The sequence below is a fragment of the Podarcis bocagei genome, assembly GCF_964188305.1.
Source record: "Podarcis bocagei genome assembly, chromosome: 17".
Taxonomy (NCBI): domain Eukaryota; kingdom Metazoa; phylum Chordata; class Lepidosauria; order Squamata; family Lacertidae; genus Podarcis; species Podarcis bocagei.
Window position 1 is genome coordinate 16,899,691 of NC_138143.1, and position 22,909 is coordinate 16,922,599.

Genomic DNA, 22,909 nt, shown 5'->3' on the forward strand with positions numbered 1-22,909 from the left:
ATACTTTTTACTTCTTCTAAACTTTGCATTAAGAGGAAGAATAAGGGCATTCCTCAAGCTATCAGCTATGTTATGTCCAAGTTGTCCAAATCAAAACAGACTTGCACATCCAGCAAGAACATGTTCTTTCTCCTTAAAGTTCCTGGAAGAGATAGATACAACTAAACTGCCAAAAAACAATATTTCCTTTTTAAATATCAAAATATGTACATGCAAAATTTAAACTTTCAATTGGATATTGGATTAGGCGGTGGTAAGTTTTTGATTCACTCTTTTGCAGTTTCATGAAGGAGTTAAAATAATTTCCTTGTGGGGTAGTGTTGGCAGTGTGGTGGGTTTTTTCTCCTTTTTTTGGTCTTTAATTTAGGCTCATTGTTATACAAAAACTGTTAGCCTGGGTAAAGCCGCACCTTGAGCACTGATGTAAACTGAGTTTTTCAAAGTACATTAAAATTTGCCATACTCTTCCCTTGGCGATTGGGAGATTTGCATCTGGTAGCGATTCACTCAGCCGAATGGAAGTTCGCTCTCCTTAGAGTCCTGATAAGCGGACACATGACATTTGCAAAGAGCAGTCTGCCCACTTGAGTGCCAGGGCAAACTGGAAGAAATTCTGTGCTTCCAATTTCATCAGAAACGTAGGGAATATTGCAAATGACACTACCAAATCAACTGTAAATAGATGATAATTTGATTGACATCTGGAAAGCTGTCACAGGCTGAGCAGCCCATAACAGGAACATTTACCGAGTGCAAAGGCAGCTTTCAAGTAAATCACTTTTTGTCCAGTGGGGCCCAGCCAGATTATAATTGCATGTCCTTCCCTTCATTGCAAATTCCCCATTACCGTAACCAGCAGTGTCTCATTTATAGGAAGGTTGTCTTCCAAATATTCACAGTGCCTCACCGTTAACTCGTAACCTCCCTCTTCGCAGTTGCTCATTGTGTAGGATTATCACACTTTTTCTTCCCTGCATTTTAATAAATCTCATTAACTCCTGCCCCCTCTTATAGTGCGCATGTCACCGATTAGGTTGTTCTTGGTGCAGTAGGGCGAAATAGGCACTCTTTTGGAGCAACATCCACAGATTGTCCAGACAGCAAAAACATCCATGGGAATTTCAGTGATTTTAAATGAATAATAATATCCCAAGGATCAAAGACAAACATAGGGACCCAAAAGTCTATCTATGTAATAGTGAGCATTGCTATATGGAATTTCTAGATGCCTTAGTAATCCTTGGGGAAGGAAACAAAGTGAAACTTGTCCCTTAAAACTTCAGCAATGTTGATTCTTTTTCATGTATGAACATCAGGCGCTTTAAGGCAAACTGTTTATTGAAACACCTGATAGGTTAACAGAGTTAAAAGGATTGCTTAGCATCCATTGATAGTCTTTATGAACCAGCTCTGTGGTGTGCACACAAACACACATTAGTTTCAGAAACTTGCTATATTATCATTGTTATGTAGGAGCTGCTGTTTGTCCACCTTTTCTTTTGAAATGTCGCACTTACTTAATAAACAACACTTGGTAACGCATATGTAAATTACGCTCTTTTATTAATGCTCGCAGCCAATTTTGCTTAATAAAAAACAGTTTTTTCTTTCGCAAGGATGTGTGGCAGCTAAAATGGGAACCACTGGTGAGAACAGAAGAGTAAAGCAAAGCCAGTGATAAGGTTCTCCTGCTGATTGTTAGAACTGAATGGATAAATGTCTTCCTTCTTAAATGCTTTTTCTTCGAAGCTATAAAAGCTTGAATTCCCAATCACTGCAAATTGGTATAAAGCCTAGTGGACACCCTCTTTCTTTTCTTTCTTTCTTGGATGTTTGACTTTGTGCTTTCTAAACTATTTTATTTTTTTTAAAAAAAATTCTTCCTGAATACATGGCCCCGCTCATTGTAGCCTCAGTTTCTTTTTCTTAAAAAAGAAAAGAAAAAAAGCACGGAGAGTCACAGCTCTCACTAATTGTACTGAGCCTGCCTGCGTAGCAAGTGTCGGATGATTTGATAGGAGTGACATGCAGCTAAATGGAATAGGAAAAGACATAGCAATGGACTGTTAGTCCATTAGTTTGCTCCAGCAGCTTGTTTTACTAAGGAGCTCTCTAATGGCTTCTCGGCAATAATTACTATCTCTCTTTCTCATGCTATTCAACATGACAGGCACTTGCTATAGTTGCAGCTAATATATTTGCACTCTAAAGGCTCCAATGCTGAGTTGAGTAGGTTTGGCTATGAAATGAATTATTGGCTTTGGAGGGGCTTTTTTATAATAATGGGAGGAGCTGCCTAATGCAGAAGACTGTCATTTTGTTTAGCATATTAAATATTTGCAAGCAAAGTTGAATGGATATTGCATTCTGCACTGTTGGAGATGGCGATACGTTTCTGGCATGTTATGAGTTTAACACAGTTTCAGGCTTTTTTTTTTTAATGGGGACCTTTTGCTTCCTTTAATGATAAATACAGAAAAGTAAAAATTCAACTTCCTTCAGTTCAGCATCCTTTAAAAGCTTTCTAAGGGGCGTTGCGTGACTTTGTAAGCGTGTGGTTATGGGTGTGCACACAGACATATTAAAAATCAAAACAAAAAGCCAACTCTTGATTTGCAGTTTTATTTTAAACCCGGTATTCTATCAGGCACTGGCATGAAAAACATGCGATTACATTAGTTCTTTGTAATTTTTTCAGGAATTGTAAGGACTAAAGATTATAACATTTCATATACCGCACTCCAATTCATTGTGTGTTGTTGATGGAATGGGTACTGGATGCAGATATGGGTTGCAACTAATTATTAGCCATGAAACTCATAGGATGACCTTGAGCTAGTCACATACCCTCCAATATCCTGGGAAACAAAACCAGGACACTCGTTTTTGGGTTCTGACCTCTCGCAAAAGCATGAGACCCAAACAAAAACAAAAACCGAGCAGCTTCTGTTCTGATACAAACCAGCTGACTCACACCAGAGCACCAGAACAAAAAACCCCCAGACATTCTGGGATCCATTCAGAAGTGGGATTGGCCTCTGTGATTCTGAGATGTCCCACTTAAATTGGGACTGTTGAGCAGTGTGCAGTCACTATCTCTCAACCAACTTTATATGACTGGGTAGCCATTAAGATAAAATGGATGACAGACCTGCGTACTCTGCCTTTTCCCCTTTGGTGACATACAGGATGCAAATGTGCTAAATACATTTGCTCTTCCTGAAGGTGGAAAATGAATAGTAAGCTTTGTCAGTAGCTTGCAAATGAATGGGGTGCAGACGGAAAAGTACAGCAATGGACAAATGTCTGCAGATGCAGTTTAGAGTGGGACTGACAAGTATAGAACTCTGGGCAGGAGGGCGGGAATCCACTGAGAGAACTTAATTGATGTATATTACTGGCCCAAATTTGTGAGCTCCCAGATCCTGGAGATGCCTCTTTCTTCCTCCTCCCTGACATTGGTGGGTTGTGAGAATGGAAGGGGAAGAGTTCTTCTCAGCCCTGAGATGCAAATCTGAGCTGGAGATTAATTCAGTGGCCTTAATTCTTGCCTTCATTTTGAGTGTTAGTATCTTGAGCTAAGGCATTTCAAACTTTTGCGACACCACTAGAGAGAATAGGTTGTTGGGGTAAAATCTCTCATTTGCAATCTTCAGACGCTCGTTATCTTTTTCTTTGTTTACTAAATATTAGTTGTCCTCCTACCCCCGGTGAATTTGCATGTGCTGAACCAGAATCCTAGTGTGATGAGAAAAGGGGGAAAACTTTTCTGTATCCACTCTCACTGCACCATGCATAGTTTTATGACTCTTAATTGCACCGTGCGCTGCCACACACCCCCACCCCCAGTGCGTCTAAACTAAAAGCCGTATAGGGAATGTGATTCCACACCTGGTAGCATTTTGGTGTAGTTTAAAAGGTGGCTTGACCTAATCCATTTGAATGGAAAAGGACATGAAGTCTGCTCTGACCTCTTGGCAAGAGGGTTAGTCTTGGGCGCCAGCCTTTCTTTGAAAGGTACAGTGGTACCTCAGGTTACATACGCGTCAGGTTACATACACTTCAGGTTACAGACTCCACTAACCCAGAAATAGTGCTTCAGGCTAAGAACTTTGCTTCAGGATGAGAACAGAAATCGTGCTCCGGCGGTGCGGCGGCAGCAGGAGGCCCCATTAGCTAAAGTGGTGCTTCAGGTTAAGAACAATTTCAGGTTAAGAACGGACCTCCGGAACGAATTAAGTACTTCACCAGAGGTACCACTGTATTGTATTGTCCCTACAAGTGTGCAACAATTATGGAAGGAACATTTTGTTATGGTAAGTTCTGAGCTACCGCCTTAAAACTATTTTTGTTTGGGTGGGATGCTATTAGACCTGTCACCACTTAATTAATTAACTAATTATTACTATGACGGAGTTGTGGGTTTTTTCCTGGGGGGAAAATGGGACATATGTTTCTCCTCTGTTTGGATTCCTAACCACTCTTTTTTTATGCTTCCTACGAAGGTGAAACATACAAGGACCAATGTTTATGGTGCTGATGATTATGGTCGGGGGGGGGGGGGCAAGGGCCAGCCCTCTCAGTCTCTTCAAGTGTCCCTATTTACCCCTGATTTGATCCCAGAAGGTCCCTCTTTTCCTTAGGACGTCCCTATTTTTGTTGGAGAAATGTTGGAGGGCATGTTCCCATGGCAGTAGTAAAGGTAAAGGTAAAGGGACCCCTGACCATTAGGTCCAGTCGCAGCCGACTCTGGGGTTGTGGTGCTCATCTCGCTTTACTGGCCAAGGGAGTTGGCGTACAGCTTCCGGGTCATGTGGCCAGCATGACTAAGCCGCTTCTGGCGAACCAGAGCAGCACACAGAAACACCGTTTACCTTCCTGCCAGAGTGGTACCTATTTATCTACTTGCACTTTGACGTGCTTTCGAACTGCTAGGTTGGCAGGAGCAGGGACCGAGCAACGGGAGCTCACCCCTTTGCGGGGATTTGAACCACCAACCTTGTGATCGGCAAGTCCTAGGCTCTGTGGTTTAACCCACAGCACCATCCGTGTCCCTTATGGCAGTAGTAGGGGTGGTCAAAAGTTGGTGCATCAGAAACAAAAGTTGGTGCACACTACCCCTTCCCTTGCACATACACAGGAACACATGCGTAAAGAAGACAGACACCAGACAAGGCCCCTGAGTGGGGCTTAGCCCCTCATGGTTTATATGCACCAGAATTGTCAAATTGGTTTGGCATTTTCATAATAACTAAATGGCTTTTTATTACTTTTGACCTGGCCGCACAGTGCAATTGATTTCATACCCTCTAGCTGCTATGCGATGCCCATAATTTATTTGTTTTCTTTAGAGAGAAATTATTTTTACTAATTGGTAGCGCTCATATTGAACAGCTCCCCCCCCCCTGAATATTGTTGAGCAGCAGAGCACTCCATAGTGGGGGAAGAACTTGGCTAGAAGTAGTTTGAAGTGTCTGTTAAGAAATATCTTCCTGCTACATTATTAAAACTCGCCAGGCAACACAAATGTACATAACACAGAGCAAGCTGGAAAACCCAGCTCAAATAGCCCCTTAAAGTAGCATACAGGAAAAACGATTAATGAAAAACCGATGAGATGGTAAGCCTACACGGCAGGCCATGAAGACTATCTTTCCTTTGCCACGTGAACATTACTTGGAATGACTTTTAAGTTCACTAAAGAGAGTGAATATATGCTGGGAGAATCCACAAAACAATTTTCAGCAAGTTAGATTTACACTGCTCAAGATGTATCTTTAGATAGCGGACCTTGTGCGGTGTGGTATTTATTTTTACGAGCAATTTAGTTCTAAGTTATCCTTTCCCCCTTCCTTTTCCAAAACACATTGTGTCTACACAGGAGGACACATTTCCCCTGTATTTCTAGAAATAACTCCCCACTTTCTCCCTCTTGTCTGCAAGGCTAGACATTAAGTCGAGTCCCACCTTTGTTTATTAAGAGTTGTGTGGTAGGGAACCTCTTGTGTGATGCCACTCTGTCCAAAATGGGGCTCAGTCGGCCACTGCATGACGAGGAATGAGACCAGCTCCAGCCTCTGAGCTGTTCCCCTGCCACACAGCTGTTAAAAGTAATGGCATTCCTTCCTCTCCAAGGACTGGCAAATCTCTTGACAAAGAACAGGTGAGAAACACACACAAGAACACACAGAGTTACTTTGTGCAGTGATACAATTCAGGGAAACAACTTTTTTTTACTACAGTGGTACCTCCGGTTGCAGACGCTTCAGGCTACAGACGCTTCAGGTTACAGACTCCGCTAACCCAGAAATAGTATCTCGGGTTAAGAACTTTGCTTCAGGATGAGAACAGAAATCGTGCGGCAGCAGCGGGAGGCCCCATTAGCTAAAGTGGTGCTTCAGGTTAAGAACAGTTTCAGGTTAAGAACGGACCTCCAGAACGAATTAACTTCTTAACCCGAGGCACCACTGTATTGGTATGTTGCAATGTTTAGCTGGTGATACATCACAATGTTGAAAACCAGATATCACCCAGCCCTAAAAGCTGATACCCAATAGTGTAGAAGGCACAGGTAACTTGCAAAGGATCCTCTTATTTCAACTTCCTCTACCTTTTTAGAGCTGCTGAAAATCACTTTTGCACTTTTATTTCTCTCAGGATGCCACCTATAAGTTTCACAGGACTTGACAGTGGTCCTTCCTGCAGTATGAAAAGGGAAGAAAGCTCAGCTCTTCATTTGTCTTTTATGTCGGTTGGATTTGGGGCATGGAACTAGATTTCTGCAATAGTTTCTAAAGTCATAATTAAAGTTGGCAGTTCTTTTGGTCACTCATGGAACTTATCAAATATGCCTCAAATCTGAAAGAGAGAGAGCAAGAGAGCGTGCACATGTGGCTTTGAGCTCAGGTGTGTTAAAACTTCTCAAAAGTCTCTTTATCTTGATGCCTGTGATACCTAAAGCAGTAGGATGGCTCTCCTTTTCGGTAGCTGGGCAGATTTCATTTAGACACTTATTGTACTAGCATTTCAGGAACCCTTGGCTCAAAAAATCGCCGCCTTACTGTAACCCCTTGATGCACACCCCCATCTCCAGTGCAGGTGCAACTAGTTCTCTGCTCCCCAGAGCATATCATAAATTTCACGATATATCAGAAGCTTTTGCAGAAGGCTCAGGAACGCTAGATGTTTCACCTTCAAAGCTTCTCACGAATAAAAGGGTGTCGCCATTCCAGCCTTGTCATAGTGCATGTTAAAAGAGAGAATCTTAGGTTGAATCATAGAACTGTAGAGGTCAAGATGCTTTCTGCCATAAACAACAAGCATGCAAACTGTGACAGAGAAAAAGCCAAAGCAAAGAAGCTGTACCTGAAGAAGAACAGACCTAGACAGAAAGGTGCTTTTTACAATCCAAATAACAAGTTCGACCCTACATCTTCACCACCTCAAACAGAAATGTTGCTTGTGGAGCTGAGGAAATTAATCAGCCAATAGTCTGATTTGGTGGTACGTTGTTACTCATGTTCAGAAACGCTGAACTTTTAAAACATATTTCAGGACCTTTTGGAAGTAATGCATCTCATAATGCTATGCAAGATACCTGAGTTCTATATTCCAGTTTTAAACCAACGCTCTTGAAATTTAGAAATATTTTTCCCCCTAGTACCAAATGTTAACCGTAGTGCTTCACTTTCCATTTCCAAAATATTTTTCTAGGACTAACCTCACCCGTAGACACCAGCTGCCATGTGCCAATTCAGCAATGAATAGCATCCATAAATGTCACTTAACTTGCCGATTAAACCAGATTTATTGCTATTTTGCATTGTTGAAACAGCACAAAGCAGCTGGAGTATGCTGGATTTTTTGGCATGTCACATTTGCATGGTTCCACTGCCAGGATGCCTCTTGATTGTCACCTTTTGCTCTGCAGCATTTGACACTGAGTTCTGGTTACGGAGGAACCTTAGAGAGGAAATCCTTGACGGTAAGATAAATTTTGTCAGTGGAACCAATTAATGAGAAGGGTAACAAGCTGTCCCTCGCTGGAGGGTTTGAGTCAGCATAGCCATCCCTTGGAGTTGCTCTACCACTGGAGTTCCTACACTAAGCAGGTGTTTTGACTAGTTATATGGTGACCTTCAACTCCATGATCAAATAATTCAACTCTTGTTATGCTATCTAGGTTCATTGATGTCAGCGCCCTGTAGAATGCATGCACACATTTTCAAACTTCCCTTCCACTCACAATTCTTCCAGGTTTAAGATTTCAGGGATATCTCTGGGACATGTAGCTTGGCTTACCAGCACAAGTGATCTGGGGCTATTTGCTCACCAAAAAAACAAACACACACTGAAAAGTGGACACAGAGTGTACGCACTGCAGTTGATTTCGCCTACAAAGAAGTGATGCTCAAGTAGGGAAGGAATGGGAGCAGTGTTTCAGATATCTGACTTACGAGCCTTGCTCGAGCTGCTGGATGACTCTAACAAGTGAAATAGGTAACCCCAACAAAATGGTGCAAATTGGGCTCATATATCAAGGAAATGTGGGACGCGGGTGGCGCTGTGGGTAAAAGCCTCAGCGCCTAGGGCTTGCCGATCGAAAGGTCGGCGGTTCGAATCCCCGCGGCGGGGTGCGCTCCCGCTGCTCGGTCCCAGCGCCTGCCAACCTAGCAGTTCGAAAGCACCCCTGGGTGCAAGTAGATAAATAGGTACCGCTTACCAGCGGGAAGGTAAACGGCGTTCCGTGTGCTGCGCTGGCTCGCCAGATGCAGCTTTGTCACGCTGGCCACGTGACCCGGAAGTGTCTCCGGACAGCGCTGGCCCACGGCCTATAGAGTGAGATGGGCGCACAAACCCCAGAGTCTGTCAAGACTGGCCCGTAACGGGCAGGGGTACCTTTACCTTTTATCAAGGAAATGCACATGGACAAAGTCTGCACGCACAAGTGCATATCAGCCAAATAACATGTCCATCTCTCTATAAATGTAGAGATACATATTTACATACAGATGTATGCACACATTCAAATTCTCCCTATGCACTTGCTGTGATCCCAATAATCCCCCCCCCCCAGCTGATGCCATTTGAATTTTTAAAAAATGCATTTGAACATCTCTTCTAGTTTGGCCCCAAAACTGTGTCTTGCCTATGGCTACCTATCAAACTTGTGGCTGAAGTGAGAATTGGGACTTGCACAATGTGTTTGGTAACCTGAAGACTGGATTACTGCAGTACACTCTACGTGGGGCAGCCCTTGGGCCTGTTCCAAAAGGTCCTGCCTGTGCAGAATGCAGAAGCCAAGCCGCTGATGGGAGTATCTGGCTGGCAGCATGTAACATTGTTGTTAAAACATCTACACTGGCTTCCCATGTAGACAAAAACATAGTATGTAGTATATATCATTAAATGGATAGTATGTGGCTCTAAGTTAATAAATGAAACGTTGATATTCTCGGTTTGATGCTAGAGTAAACATGCCGTACAAGAATTCAGAGTTTGAGAGCTTGATTGGGTTGGTTGTACGACTACTTTGTGGGAAAGGAGGAGGTTTGAAAATTATGTTTGTTTTGGAGTCAATTTGTATGGTAAGTTAAGTATGAGATTTATGGTGTGCAGTGTGCAGAATGTTTTATTTACTCTTCCAAAGATTATGGTTACATGCAACATCTGAATTTGATATTTTGAAACCAAGTTCAGGAAATATAGCATAACTGAATACAAACCATCCCCCCTTAATTGCACCTTATATTGGCTTATTTGTTAGTTCTATAATTAAGCCATTACAGTATGCCTTACTCGTATCACTGGCTGGCATTGCTCTTCCTAACTTCCTCCATGTAGAACTCATAGAACGTGCACATGCAAATGTATTTCTTGGTATTACTAAGTCCTTTCCACTTTTACCCTTCCTCATCTAGCAATTCACACTATGCACTCTTCCAATAGGTGTCTGTCATCTGCATTCCTCCCATAGATCCCTGTGTGCAGTATACCCTTGCTCTGGATGAGAATAATGGCGACAAGGGATTCAGAAGCCTGCTCATTTTAAATCACAGCAGATATTTTCTGGATCCACTTGTCTATCCTTCTGCAACTCATTTTTGGGTCCCCAGTGAATAATATTTAGCATGTATTTAGTATTAATGTATTTTTCATGTACAGTATTTAGTAACTTTGCATGGGAGAAGGTGGGTTTTTAATGAGAAAAAAAAGTTCAATTTCCCTCCCCAAGCCTTGCAGGGTTTACCAAAATATCTCGTGCGCTTATAGCATTCATTTGTGGTACAAAGAAAAGACAAACACTGCAAGAGAAACTAAAAATAGCAGTTGTGATCTTATTGCATAATTCTTCAAAATATTATCGATTTCAGGCTTTTAAATAAATTATTATTTATTTATTTTTGCAAATTTGGAAATGGATATGTGATGCAAACTATGCCCAATTCACTGCTTAATATCCTAATAGTGAAGAATTTCGTTGAGTGTGAAAATGCTGTACAAGTTAGCATGTGCCTAATCAAGAAATGTACACTGCCCTGTAAATCAGCCTGTACCAACTGGAGTTTATGGTAATAATGCAATGTTCTTGTTTTGCTGTGCATATATGTTCAGGAATTTTTTTTGTTGGTACTACATACTATCTTGCAAAGTATGCAAGTGTGCATTTGTAAATGTACAGTAAAACCTGTCTTAAGTGATGACCCAAGGGCCTAGTTGTGGTAGTCTTTTTAATTAAAGGTCAAACAAAATTATGCTGGGAACCTTAGGGAAACTTTAAAGTGATTTCTTAAGACAGGGGCTGCCTATTAGATTTTGTTCGTTGTATAAATCTGAGTACTTGGTTTGTGAATCCCATCCTGCCAAGAGTGTGATTCCTCACTCATTTTTATTGTTCAACTGGAAATGGCAGAACATCTGTGGACTGTTGAGGTTTGAGTCATAATACCAATGAAAGCATGTTTTTCGTGAAACAAATAATGAGGATATAATTAGGCCAGGTTTAATTCTTTTTTTCACTTTGCTGTTCCATCAGAAATGCTGTTTTCGACTAGATGAAGCACTCCGCAAAACTGTTTTGACAGAATTTAAAATTGTTTTGTTGTTGAAATGTCTCAAAATGAGGGAATGGTTGACATTTTGGAATGTTGACGCTCCAGATTCACAGCAACAGCTCTGCTTGTGAACTGCTGACTAGGGATTGGGCACAAGGCATGAGGCCGAGGAAGGGATTTTGAAAGGGAACTCTTCTGATTCACGACAGATCCCTAAACGTTTCCAGTGATTACAAATATGCTTTGCAGTAAAGAAAAGAAACCAAGTTTTTGGCGATTACTCGACCCTTTACCTTGCAAAATATGAAATTCTTCCAGGATTAAAAGAAGAAGAATGCATTTGTGGCAATGCTTGCAAACATGTCCTGGCAAAACATTGTTTTAGGAGCTTGAAAGTGTGGCAGGTTTCCCTTAGTGGCATAGCATAGAAGTATTGATGTGACCACTACTCCATGAGAAAATGGAAAGGGCTGAGAGCAATTAACTAACCTTGCTGCAGAGCTAATTCCTATCAGTTTGGCCTTTACTGTAGAACAATTACGCAGGAGTTTTCATTGTAAACTGATTGCTTATTATGCTGTTCCTTGCACCTGGATCCTTTAACATTCCTCATAGCTCAGAAAACAGTAGTGCCTCCATTATTATGGGATTGGGAAGCCGTTTGCTCAAGTTATCTTCGTGGTTTGGGAGCTGCTGCAGTGCTGTTGCTTTAAAGTAGCACCATGAGCATGACGTTCTGGGCTTCAGAGCAACACCCACAGGCCTCAGTCATGTGGGATCAACCTATCTTGCAGCTTTTCGCAGTGTGGGCTCTGCCCACGTGGCTTGGAGCTTCTGTCGTTTATCTTTGCAGCATGGGAAGGAGTTGATGTGCTGTAACTTTCATGCCTTGAAGGGAAACCTAACTGGAATTAGGAGAAACATGCTACTTCTATTGCAGAAGCCTTCCAGGAAAGAATGAGGCAACTGGTTGCGATAGGTGAGTTGTGTGTGGAAGAGCAAGAGGGTTGGCAGAATAGTGTATATCATGGGTAGGCAAACTAAGGCCCGGGGGCCGGATTCGGCCCAATCGCCTTCTAAATCTGGCCTGCAGATGGTCCTGGAATCAGCGTGTTTTTACATGAGTAGAATGTATCCTTTTATTTAAAATGCATCTCTGGGTTATTTGTGAGGCCTGCCTGGTGTTTTTACATGAGTAGAATGTGTGCTTTTATTTAAAATGCATCTCTGGGTTATTTGTGGGGCATAGGAATTTGTTCATATTTTCCCCCAAAATATAGTCCGGCCCCCCACAAGGGCTGTGGGACAGTAGATCGGTCCCCTGCTGAAAAAGTTTGCTGACCCCTGGTGTATATAGTGCGTTTACCGACAGAGGAGAAAACGTTATACAGTGGTGCCCCGCAAGACGAATGCCTCGCAAGACGGAAAACTCGCTAGACGAAAGAGTTTTCCATTTTGGAGGTGCTTTGCAAAACGAATTTCCTATGGGCTTGCTTTGCAAGACGACAATGTCTTGCGAGTTCCTGCTGGTTCCCCCCCCCTTTTTCTAAGCCGCTAAGCCGCTTATCAGCTGATCCGATCAGCAGATAAGCCGCTAAAAGCCGCTAAAAGCCGCTAATAGCGCTAATCCGCTAATCTGTCAATGGGCTTGCTTCGCAAGACGAAAAAACCGCTAGACGAAGAGAATCACAGAACGGATTCTTTTCATCTTGCGAGGCACCACTGTATACGTGTAGGAAAATACATAGTATAAGTCCCATATCTTTTTATTCTGAAACTGCTGAATGCATGGATTGTTGGATAGTGAGCTGGTTAATGCCTGCCCTGAGTTTACATGCTTGACTTTCTAGGCAGGCTTTTGCTATGCAAATTTCCAACAGTAATTTGCACAAACTCATGGGTTTTGAGGTTGCACTTGTATGCGCATGCGCCTGCCAGAGAGTTTTCCACATGCCGTTTTAGGAGTGATCTGTGAGCACACAGCACATACTAAATGTATTTTAGCTTGTACAATGCTTTTACAAATTGGCAAAAGCCAAGCACCTGTGTATTTCTGTGTGTTTCCTCCCCCTCACCTCTGCATACCTATGCATGCACCACATTAAAAAGCAACATATAAACATAATGGATAATAACAAGTGATACATTAGGATATTCTATGAATACGAGTTCAGTCTTAAGTACTAAAAAAGATCATGGAGCTGATTCTTCACTGCTCAAGTGATTTAGCATATTTACGCAGATCTAATGCGCCATCATATCTAATGTGCACCCTAATTTTTATGATGTAATTTGGCCAAAAAAGTGTGCATTACCTTCGAGGAAATATGGTATCTTCAGAACTCTTACATGGTTAACCCATTTGAGTGTTACTTGGTCATGTTTGTGCACCCATGGAATCGCTTCAGAGAGCCGGAGCTTACGTTCCCAATATTACATAGGAATTGACCCATGACACAAACTTTTCCAACCACAATGACTTCTTTATTTGTAAATGCTTGAGTGGCTGTAATCCCATGCATGCTTCACTTCCATTGAACTCTATGGAACTTTCTTCTAGGTAGACACGTCTAGGATTTTTTTATTATTATATATTTCTTTTGCTGTAAGTATGTTAATAAGAGCAGGTTGCCCAAGGCTTTTGTATTTCTTCTATCAAATAATGTAGTGCTATGTGTATATTTCTTCACAGCTGAAGTCCATTTCCATACATTCCATATCACCAGAATATCTATACGGTTCAGTGAAAGGAAGAAAATGTTTGTAATACTCATTTTCACAAATCTGAATAGTTTTCTGGTTAAAAATGCACCGGTTTTATGACTTTTAGATGCAAGAGAACCAGGTGGGGATCTGGGGTGTGATTGAAACCTACTTCTCTCTTGAGGTCCTGGGATTTCTGCTAAGTATTGAGGTGATAGTTCATGGGTAGGCAAACTAAGGCCCGGGGGCCAGATCCGGCCCAATCGCCTTCTCTATCTGGCCCACGGACAGTACGGGAATCAGTGTGTTTTTACATGAGTAGAATGTGTCCTTTTATTTAAAATGCATCTCTGGGTTATTTGTGGGGCATAGGAATTCGTTCATCCCCCCAAAAAAATATAATTCAGCCCCACACAAGGTCTGAGAGACATTGGACTGCCCCCCCTCTTGGAAAAGTTTGCTACCAAGTTATTAGAAAGCATGCAGTCATTTGTGGGTTTTTTGTGGATGGAAATCTATTATTCTTTCACTGCTGTCAGCAGTGAGAAGCCCAGTACACATTCTTTTGGAATAAATCTTACATTATGTTTTATTTTGTTTATTCACGGCAAAGTTTTTGCTCCTTGATGGCATGACACACATTGTCCCTTTCTGCTGTCAGCAATTAAGAGAAGGCCTTGGCTGATTTTTATTTTTTTTAAAGCCTTGTGACATAGAGAACATTTGCCTGAAACGTTCCCATGTGAGCCTCGATCTTGGCTAAACTCTGAAAGGGAGGAGGGAGAGTGAATAAGGCTTTTGTTGAAGAGTGACAGGCAGGCAGCGCCGGCTAAGTTTAACTTAAATCCTTTCGTTGATATTGGAAAGTCATAAGCCTGCAGATGACATTGCCACATTCAATGCACTGTGTGATCTGGGACTTTGTTGCTTGCATGACTGTGTGGGTATGTGTATAGTGTAAACATTTTATGAACTGCAGTTTCTGATCCATCGGTCTGTCTGGGCAAGAATGTCCCTTGATACTAAAAAGAACAGCAATCAGGACAGAATTGGTCAATGCGGCATGTCTAATGGTGGGAAGATATTTGAAGGACTCACTATAGACACAATAGACTCTCTAAATAGCCTCTTTGCACCCTGAGTCTTATTGCAAACAGGTTCATTAAGGAGAGACATTCTGACACACAGCATCACAGTAATGAAAGTAGCTCTGTTTTTCTAATATTGTATCTTGCCACTTCAGTTATGCTGCCAGTACAAGATTTCCCTTGTGTTGCTGTATATTTCTCCAGAAAAAGAATCAGTCTTCATAGAATATACAATTATTTTGTACGGGAATATATAACTCACACCTAAGATACAGCCTTTCCCTGTTTATGTGCACTAGTGCAAAAATAATTGGCAGGCCCATCTTCCAGACTAAAAGACCAACAGCAGCAGCAACAACAAAAAAAAGCTCACCTTCTATTGGAAAGATTTTAAAACAAATTGGAAGATAACATTGAAAAATAAATGTTGTCACAGTAAACTCTTCTGATGCCCTATATAGCTATGGTATATCCTAAAGAAAATATTTCCACCTTCTATATCCTCTTCTACATTATAGGTAACCAGACTATGAGCTGTTGAGTTAATAATCGACTGTGTTAGATCCAAACAGCTCAGGGTGTAAGTAGAAAGTGTTTCTGCTCTCAGGAGAGAGGTTGCTGATTTCCCTTGCCTCCTTGAGTGCTTCAAGGCATGTTTAAATCCCACTTTGGAAGGTTCCGGGCCCTTCAAGAACAGATTTTCATGGAGAGAGAGAGGGGGCTGCAGTAGGAAGTGGTGGGGTGGGAGCAGGAACCGAGACAAGATTAGGTGCCCTGCATTAATTTGGCCTTCAAACCCCAGACGGTGATTGTTTTTATCAGAAAGGGGAAGGGGAGATAAAATTTTGGCTATGCAATGGGCTTGAATGAGAACGACTACGCATATAGTTCAAATAATTTACTTGTCCTGTTGAAGTTGGGTGTCATCTCTGAAATGAAATGGGTTGGTAGTTAATTTTCTGTGCATTCCAATTCCACCCCCCACCCCCTGGAAGGAAAACAGCAGCAGCAGCAACAACAATTTGTAGGGACATAAGTTTAGATGCAGGGATGCGGGTGGTGCTGTGGGTTAAACTCAGAGCCTAGGACTTACCAATCAGAAGGTCGGCAGTTTGAATCCCCGCGACGGGGTGAGCTCCCGTTGCTCAGTCCCTGCTCCTGCCAACCTAGCAGTTCGAAAGCACCTCAAAGTGCAAGTAGATAAATAGGTACTGCTCTGGCGGAAAGGTAAACGGCTTTCCGTGTGCTGCTCTGGTTCGCCAGAAGCGGCTTAGTCATGGCCACATGACTGGAAGCTGTATGCCGGCTCCCTCGGCCAATAAAGCGAGATGAGCGCCACAACCCCAGAGTCGGTCACAACTGGACCTGATAGTCAGGGGTCCCTTTACCTTTTTTAAGCTTAGATACAATTTGAATGACTGATTTTATTTCAAAATATACATCCCACCTTCCAGTACATGAGTTTGCTTGAGGTGGCCTAGAAGATCAAAACGATTAAAAAACTAGAATCAACTCAAACTCCAATCCTGAATGTGCAAATTAATCAGTAGCAGCAATGAAAACTAAAGCATTTAAAGCCATTCATTTGCTCTATATCACATTGTTAAGAAGAACAAGAACAAACCTTCAAGAGGTTAAGAATGCTGTACTATGCATCTTTCCTTGGAAGGTAGCCCCATTGGTATCAATGAGGCTTACATCCTTGGAAGTATGCTTGTGATTGTTGCCTAAAATGTATGTTTTGCCTCTTTGTGTATAGAAACACTGCCATAATATTATTTCATTATATGCTTCTTGGTAATCCTGCAGTGGTTCTGTTTTCTCTCTTTTGGCCACCCTCCAAGTGCTATTTTCATCTATTTTGTGTTTTAAAGTGAATTAACTTTTAGACAATGCAGAATAATAATCTTGATTCTCTCTAGTCTGCACTCTCTTGTTTTCCATTTCTTGGTCTGATAACTTTCCCATTTTCCGCAGGAGTTCTGAAAAAGAATATTTCATATTTAAGGCTGCAGCCCTCGGTAGGTTTGCATGGAGCTAAGTTCAGTTGAAATTAGTTAGATTTAGTGCATTTAAATGGGCTGGATTTAATAATCAACTCTCTCAATCCTCTATCCCCAGTCCAGTGCTTTGCAACCAGTCATCCCATGAAACAGATCAGTGTGGAAATGCTATATTAAACTGCTTCTTAAAAAAAAATATTTGGACCTGGCCAATATGGCCAACTATCGCCCAGTCCATTCTTGGGCAAGGCGATTGAGCGAGTGGTTGCTGAACAACTCCAAGCACGCCTGGAGGATACATACCACTTGGATCCCTTCCAATCAGGATTCAGGCCTTTTCATGGGACTGAAATTGCCTTGGTCGCGCAGGTCCATGATCTCTGGCAGGCCAGGAACCAAGGTAAATCTGTTTCCTAGTCCTGCTGGATCTCTCAGCGGCATTTGACCCATTGATCATGACATCCTTCTGGACTGTCAAGAGGGTTTGGGGGTTGGGGCACTGTAAAGGCAATGGTTCTGCTTCTTCCTCCTGGGTCGTGTCCAGAAAGTGGTGTTGGGGGATCCATGTTCAGACCCCTGGGCTCTCACTTGTGGGGTGCCTCAGGGCTCCATCCTCTCCCTTATGCTTTTTAACATCTATATGAAGCTGCTGGGAGAGATCATCAGGGGTTTGGGCTGGGCATTCACTAATATATGGACGATGCCCAGCTCTACCTCTCCTTCAAATCTGAACCAGTGAAGACGGTGAAGGTCCTGTGTGAGTATCTGGAGGCATTTGGAGGATGGATGGTGACTAGCAGATTGAGGTTGAATCCTGACAAGACAAAAGTACTGTTTTTTTGGGGGGGAGGGGGCGAGCAGGTGGGCGGGAGACTCCCTGGTGCTGAATGGGGTTACTGTGCCCCTGAGTGATTTGCATTGGCTTTTAAATGACCAAATTAGACAGTGCAAAGAGTAAGATGCACAGCAGAGTAAAATAAAATGAGGGAGACATGGTTTTGTTTGGCACACCAGTGCTTTATTTTCTTCCTAATGTGGAACTCAATGATAAAGAAAAGCTGCCTGCGCAGACAAGATTTGTGAGGGTAACCAGACAGGCCTCAGATGCTCCACACCTTGTCTTCATCAGTGCTGATCTAGAATTGCCGCCTCTTTTTCTTCAAACACTGCAATTTAGTTCAGTGAAATTTCAAAAGTCATAATTTTTGATTTTGCAAAACGATATGCTTCTTCCTGGGGAGCCATCTCTTACACCTGTCATGTTCTAAAGGCAGGTGAAAAAGAAGAATTGGGGGGCGGGAATGTTTGTTGATGGCTGCTGCGGATTAAAATACACAGCAAGCAGGAGCGTGGAAACGCCTTGTGGCGTTTGGTCGGTTTAGCAGAAGTTCCTCTCTTTATGTCTGAGGTCATTTAATTGCAGTGTTGGTGGTAATCTCAGAGGGTTATTTCCTGGTATTTGTTTACTTTTGCCTCTGCTCATGGGATGATGCTTTCATAGATTTTAAAGTAGCGGGGGGGGGGGGGGAGGCATTTGAATTCATTGCAACGGATGCTTCAAAGTGCCAAATTCATTTGTTTAGTGGTGTATTTGGATCAGGGAGCTGTTCTTAAGTAGCACCAAAGATGCAGGTGGGAGGTGTTTGCTTGCTTGCTTGCTTGTTCGCTACCCTTCAACTACATTTGCCTCACTCGAAAGGGAAGCAGCTGGGGGAATGGAGTTGCACCCCATATTTTCTTGCTCTTCATCTGCTTTAAGCTACATTTTCCCTCTGCTACTTTTGCAAGTGTTTGATCCAACCCATACATACATAGAGATGTCCTTGTCCTTGAGCTACAGTTTCCTCCCCAAGTTTAACAAAAACACATAGGCGCCGACTCCATGGGGCTTGAGGGGGCCCGAGCCCCCTCAAAAATTCGTTTGGGGGGGCTCAGCCCCCCCAATAATCTCGGGCGGCGGTGGGCGCGTCCGCGGCTTTTATAGGGCGCCCGGCGCGCACCAGCTCAATAACGGGCACCGGCGCGGCGGGGGGCGCCGGGCCGGGGGAGGGGGCGGCCGGCCTGTCTCCTTGGCAACCCCATTGAGCAGCGCCGGCTCCCCCGGGAGGGCCATCCCCCCGCGCCGCCGATCGCCAACACCGCCGACGCTGTGGCTGCCCGAGCCCGAGCCAGAGCCAGAGCCAAAGCCAGAGCCCGAGTCAGAGCCAGAGCCAGTCAGTCAGGAAGGAAGGAAGGAGAAATGGGGAGGGAGACGAGGGAGGAAAATTGCGCGCAGGGTGAAGAAAGGAGAAGGGCGAACGAGACCAGCTTCCAACCCAAAAAAGGGCTGGAAGACTGGGAGGATGCAGGATCGGGAAAGAAAGCGACGCCTTCCCCGCCCGCGACGTCGCCCGCTTGTCATTGGCAGCGCAGCGGGCGCCCAGAGGGGCTGGGCACCGGCGCAGGGCCGCTCCGCAGCCGCGGAGGACAGCTGCGCGGCTAGCAAGGTGCGCCGCGTAGAGCGCGGCCCTTGTGTGGCCCGGTGGCCAGGCAAGCTCGGGCGGGGACCCCCATGCAAATCTAAGACGGGAGAAGAGGGCAGAGCAAAGGGGGTCCCTTCCCCAACCTCCGGCTCTGAGACTTCCCTGCGCCCCAGAAAAGCGAAAGGATTTTCTCTTCTTCTTTTTTTATAAATATTTTATTAAGTTTTCAAATACAAAGTTAGAAACATACACTGAAGAAAAAAAGTAAAAGAACAAGAAAAAAAGAAGAAGAAAAGAAAACCAACCATTCAACACATTTTTTATATAACTAACTGGACTTCCTCGCATCTCCCTTACCCTGCATTCTTTATAATAAAGATATCAGCAAATTATTACCTTGTTTCGTACCTTATTTTGTACTTTTCAAATACTATACCTCTAAATTTAACATACTTTTCATCAGTTACTTATATCTTAAATTAAACATAGTATTACCTTAGATTTTGACCTTTTCTTACTTAAAATATAATTTCCTGTTTCCCAAATCTAATTGCTGAAGCTATAGTTTCCGAATCGTGTAAATTTTTAACATTCATACAACTTATATTGTTTTTGTAAATAGTCCTTAAATTTTTTCCAGTCTTCCGTTGTTTCTTCTCCCAAATCTCGGATTCTGCCAGTCATTTCAGCCAGTTCCATGTAGTCCATCAATTGCGTCTGCCACTCTTCCAGTGTGGGCAAATCTTGTGTCTTCCAATATTTTGCGATAAGTATTCTTGCTGCTGTAGTTGCATACATAAAGAAAGTTCTATCCTTCTTTAACACTTTCTGGCCAACAATGCCCAAGAGGAAGGCCTCTGGTTTCTTGGGAAAGGTATACTTAAATACCTTTTTTAACTCATTATAGATCATTTCCCAGGTGGTCTTCACTTTTGGACAAGTCCACCAGAGGTGAAAGAATGTCCCTTCAGCCTCCTTACATTTCCAACATTTATTATCAGACAGGTGATATATTTTTGCAAGCTTGACTGGGGTCATGTACCACCTATAAAACATTTTCATAATATTTTCCTTCAAGGCATTACATGCCGTGAATTTCATTCCGGTGGTCCATAACCTTTCCCAGTCCTCAAACATGATGTTATACCCAATATCCTGAGCCCATTTTATCATGGCTGATTTGACTGTCTCATCCTGAGTGATTTTCTCTTCAACCTGCCCTCCATCCTCTTGCAGAAAACTCTTTGCCTGCCCTGCCCGTATCTCGTTTTTGCTTTTTAATTCCACACACGCACCCTTCGGACTTCGTGGCAATCGGGCGCACGGGTGCGTTTCCTAAGAGAGTGAGGACCCCCGCCTCCTCCCCACCTGCTCCCTCGCCAGCCAGCCAGCCGCGCGCCCTAGCCGGAGAGCCCCGGCCGTCCCTGTCGCGCAATCGGCTGGATCTCCCTTCAGCAGGCCGTGCTCACAACTCGGCCCAGGGACCCCCAGCAGCGGATCTCCGGCTCAGCTGAAGAATCCGGCAACAAGCCCCCTCCTCCCCAATCGCTCCGCCGAAATACGCTCCAAAACCCCCCAGATAGGCCGCCGGCCGCCAAGTCTAGTGGCGCCCTGAGCGAGGGTCTCTCCCCAACACCGCCACCTCGAACTGCGTTCTCCCGGCTACCCGAGCGAACCAGCGGCAGGACCCCGGTATGGGCCCCCCCAATATTTTTTATAAGTCGGCGCCCCTGCAAAAACAGAGCTGTTCCCTAATATATTTGAGAAATAGTCCTCCCTTGTTGTAGTTAAATCTTTGTATACCTTTTACAGGCTTCTTCAGTTTTGGGTGACATCATCACCATCCTTTGTAACCTTTGTGGCTTCTAAGAATTGGACCACCTGAGTTTCACATGGTTTGGTGGATTTTTTTTTTTTTTTAAGGGTAGCTTTATCATCGCAGTATTGATTCTGGAGAAACTCTTTGCAGCTGCTGCCAATTGGGTCCTCTTCCAGCTGAAATATAGGCTGGGAAAGACAATAGGGAGTGCTCCACATTTGTTGCATGTATCTTAGTTTTTTGTTACTTTGAAGTCTCCTGATACCCTCCACAGATTTGTCTGGGGAGGCCAATTTTTCGTGCAATTTATTCCTTATTTGTCCTGCACAAAAAACCTATGCCCAGTTTGTATTGTTTAAATTAAGCTGACAAAATTAAAATCCATATGGTAAAACCAACAACATGTGACAGCCTCTCAGATATTTGAAGATGGCTGTCCCCTCTTTTCCAGGCTAAACATATCCAGCTCCTTCAACTTCTCTTCAACCAATGTGCAGTTATATAGCATTCCTTGTACAGTGAGTAAACCCTAATATTACACCAGGCAAATCTGACTGCCACACTTCAGATATTTGTTAATAAGTTCATTTGAAATAATTAAAACCCAAAGATCCATAGGCATTTCAATATTTAGGCACCCAGAGCTGGTGATATGCGGCGGCTATGAGACCCAGTGTGGTGTGGTTATTAGAGTGTTAGGTCAAGATTAGGGAGACCCAGCATAAAGTCTCCCCTTGGCCATGAAGACTCACTAGGCGACCTTGGTCCAGTCACTGCCATGCCTACGTCACAGCATATGTGTGAGGACAAGCAAGGAGAACTGTTTTTGTGACTATGAGCTCCTTGAAGGAAGGGTAGGTTACAGATGTAATAAATAATATACATGTACTGATGAATAAATAAATAAGGCGTGGATTCAGCTTTGCATTGGGGATGTCAGTTCTTCGCTCCATTATGAATTTACTAGGTGGCATTAAACTAGCCACTATTCTCTCAGTCTCAACTTTCATAAGTTAATATTATAATTATTTATTTATTAATACTAACCATTTATTGATCATAATCATTAATTGAACTCTTGCCCCAACTTTCAACTCCAACAGGACTGATCAACGTAGCTCGCAATGTCTTTAAACCCATACAATCAGATGTTCTAAAATAATACAGTGGTACCTCGGGTTACATACGCTTCAGGTTACATACACTTCAGGTTACAGACTCCGCTAACCCAGAAATAGTGTTTCAGGTTAAGAACTTTGCTTCAGGATGAGAACAGAAATCAGGCTCCGGCGGTGCGGCAGCAGTGGGAGGCCCCATTAACTAAAGTGGTGCTTCAGGTTAAGAACAGTTTCAGGTTAAGTACAGACCTCCAGAACGAATTAAGTACTTAACCCGAGGTACCACTGTATTGGTTAAGTAATGAGTGTTAATACTACTTGTCTGCCTTAAATAATTTATTTGAAATATGTGTTTCACACCAAAAGCTTACAGTGAGCCACCTTGGGGAGCGCATTTGGTGCAGAAGGTGGGGCAAAACATTTTTGAGTAAATAAATCTAGTAGCCCTGGGAAATCCATTCTAGATTTCTCTCTTTCTCTGCTGCTGCTGCTGCCACCTGCCTATGAGACCCCTTGGGCCAGGGACACAGGATTATCACATCTTTAGAGTTGCTTCCTTGACAGTAGGGAAATAGCCTGCTGAATCTGAAGCGCCCTTCTCTCCCTGGTCCTTCAAGAACTAGCATAGCAAACCAAGCCACATGGTATGGTAACCAGCCCTT

At 43.2% G+C, this 22,909-nt stretch overlaps 1 protein-coding gene across 3 annotated transcripts in view; it reads left to right on the plus strand.

Annotated features, from left to right (window-relative positions):
* The window catches only part of BNC2 (basonuclin zinc finger protein 2), a 418,715-nt gene that overhangs the window by 60,637 nt on the left and 335,169 nt on the right, over window positions 1-22,909 (plus strand). Inside the window, exon 1 of one of the 3 annotated variants that reach the window (XM_081176202.1) lies at window positions 11,875-12,033. The exons of the other annotated variants lie outside the window; for them this stretch is intronic. The gene's annotated coding sequence lies outside the window, so the exon portion shown is untranslated. Of the gene's footprint in view, window positions 1-11,874; window positions 12,034-22,909 lie in introns of those variants that run through there. 3 annotated transcript variants of the gene reach the window in all.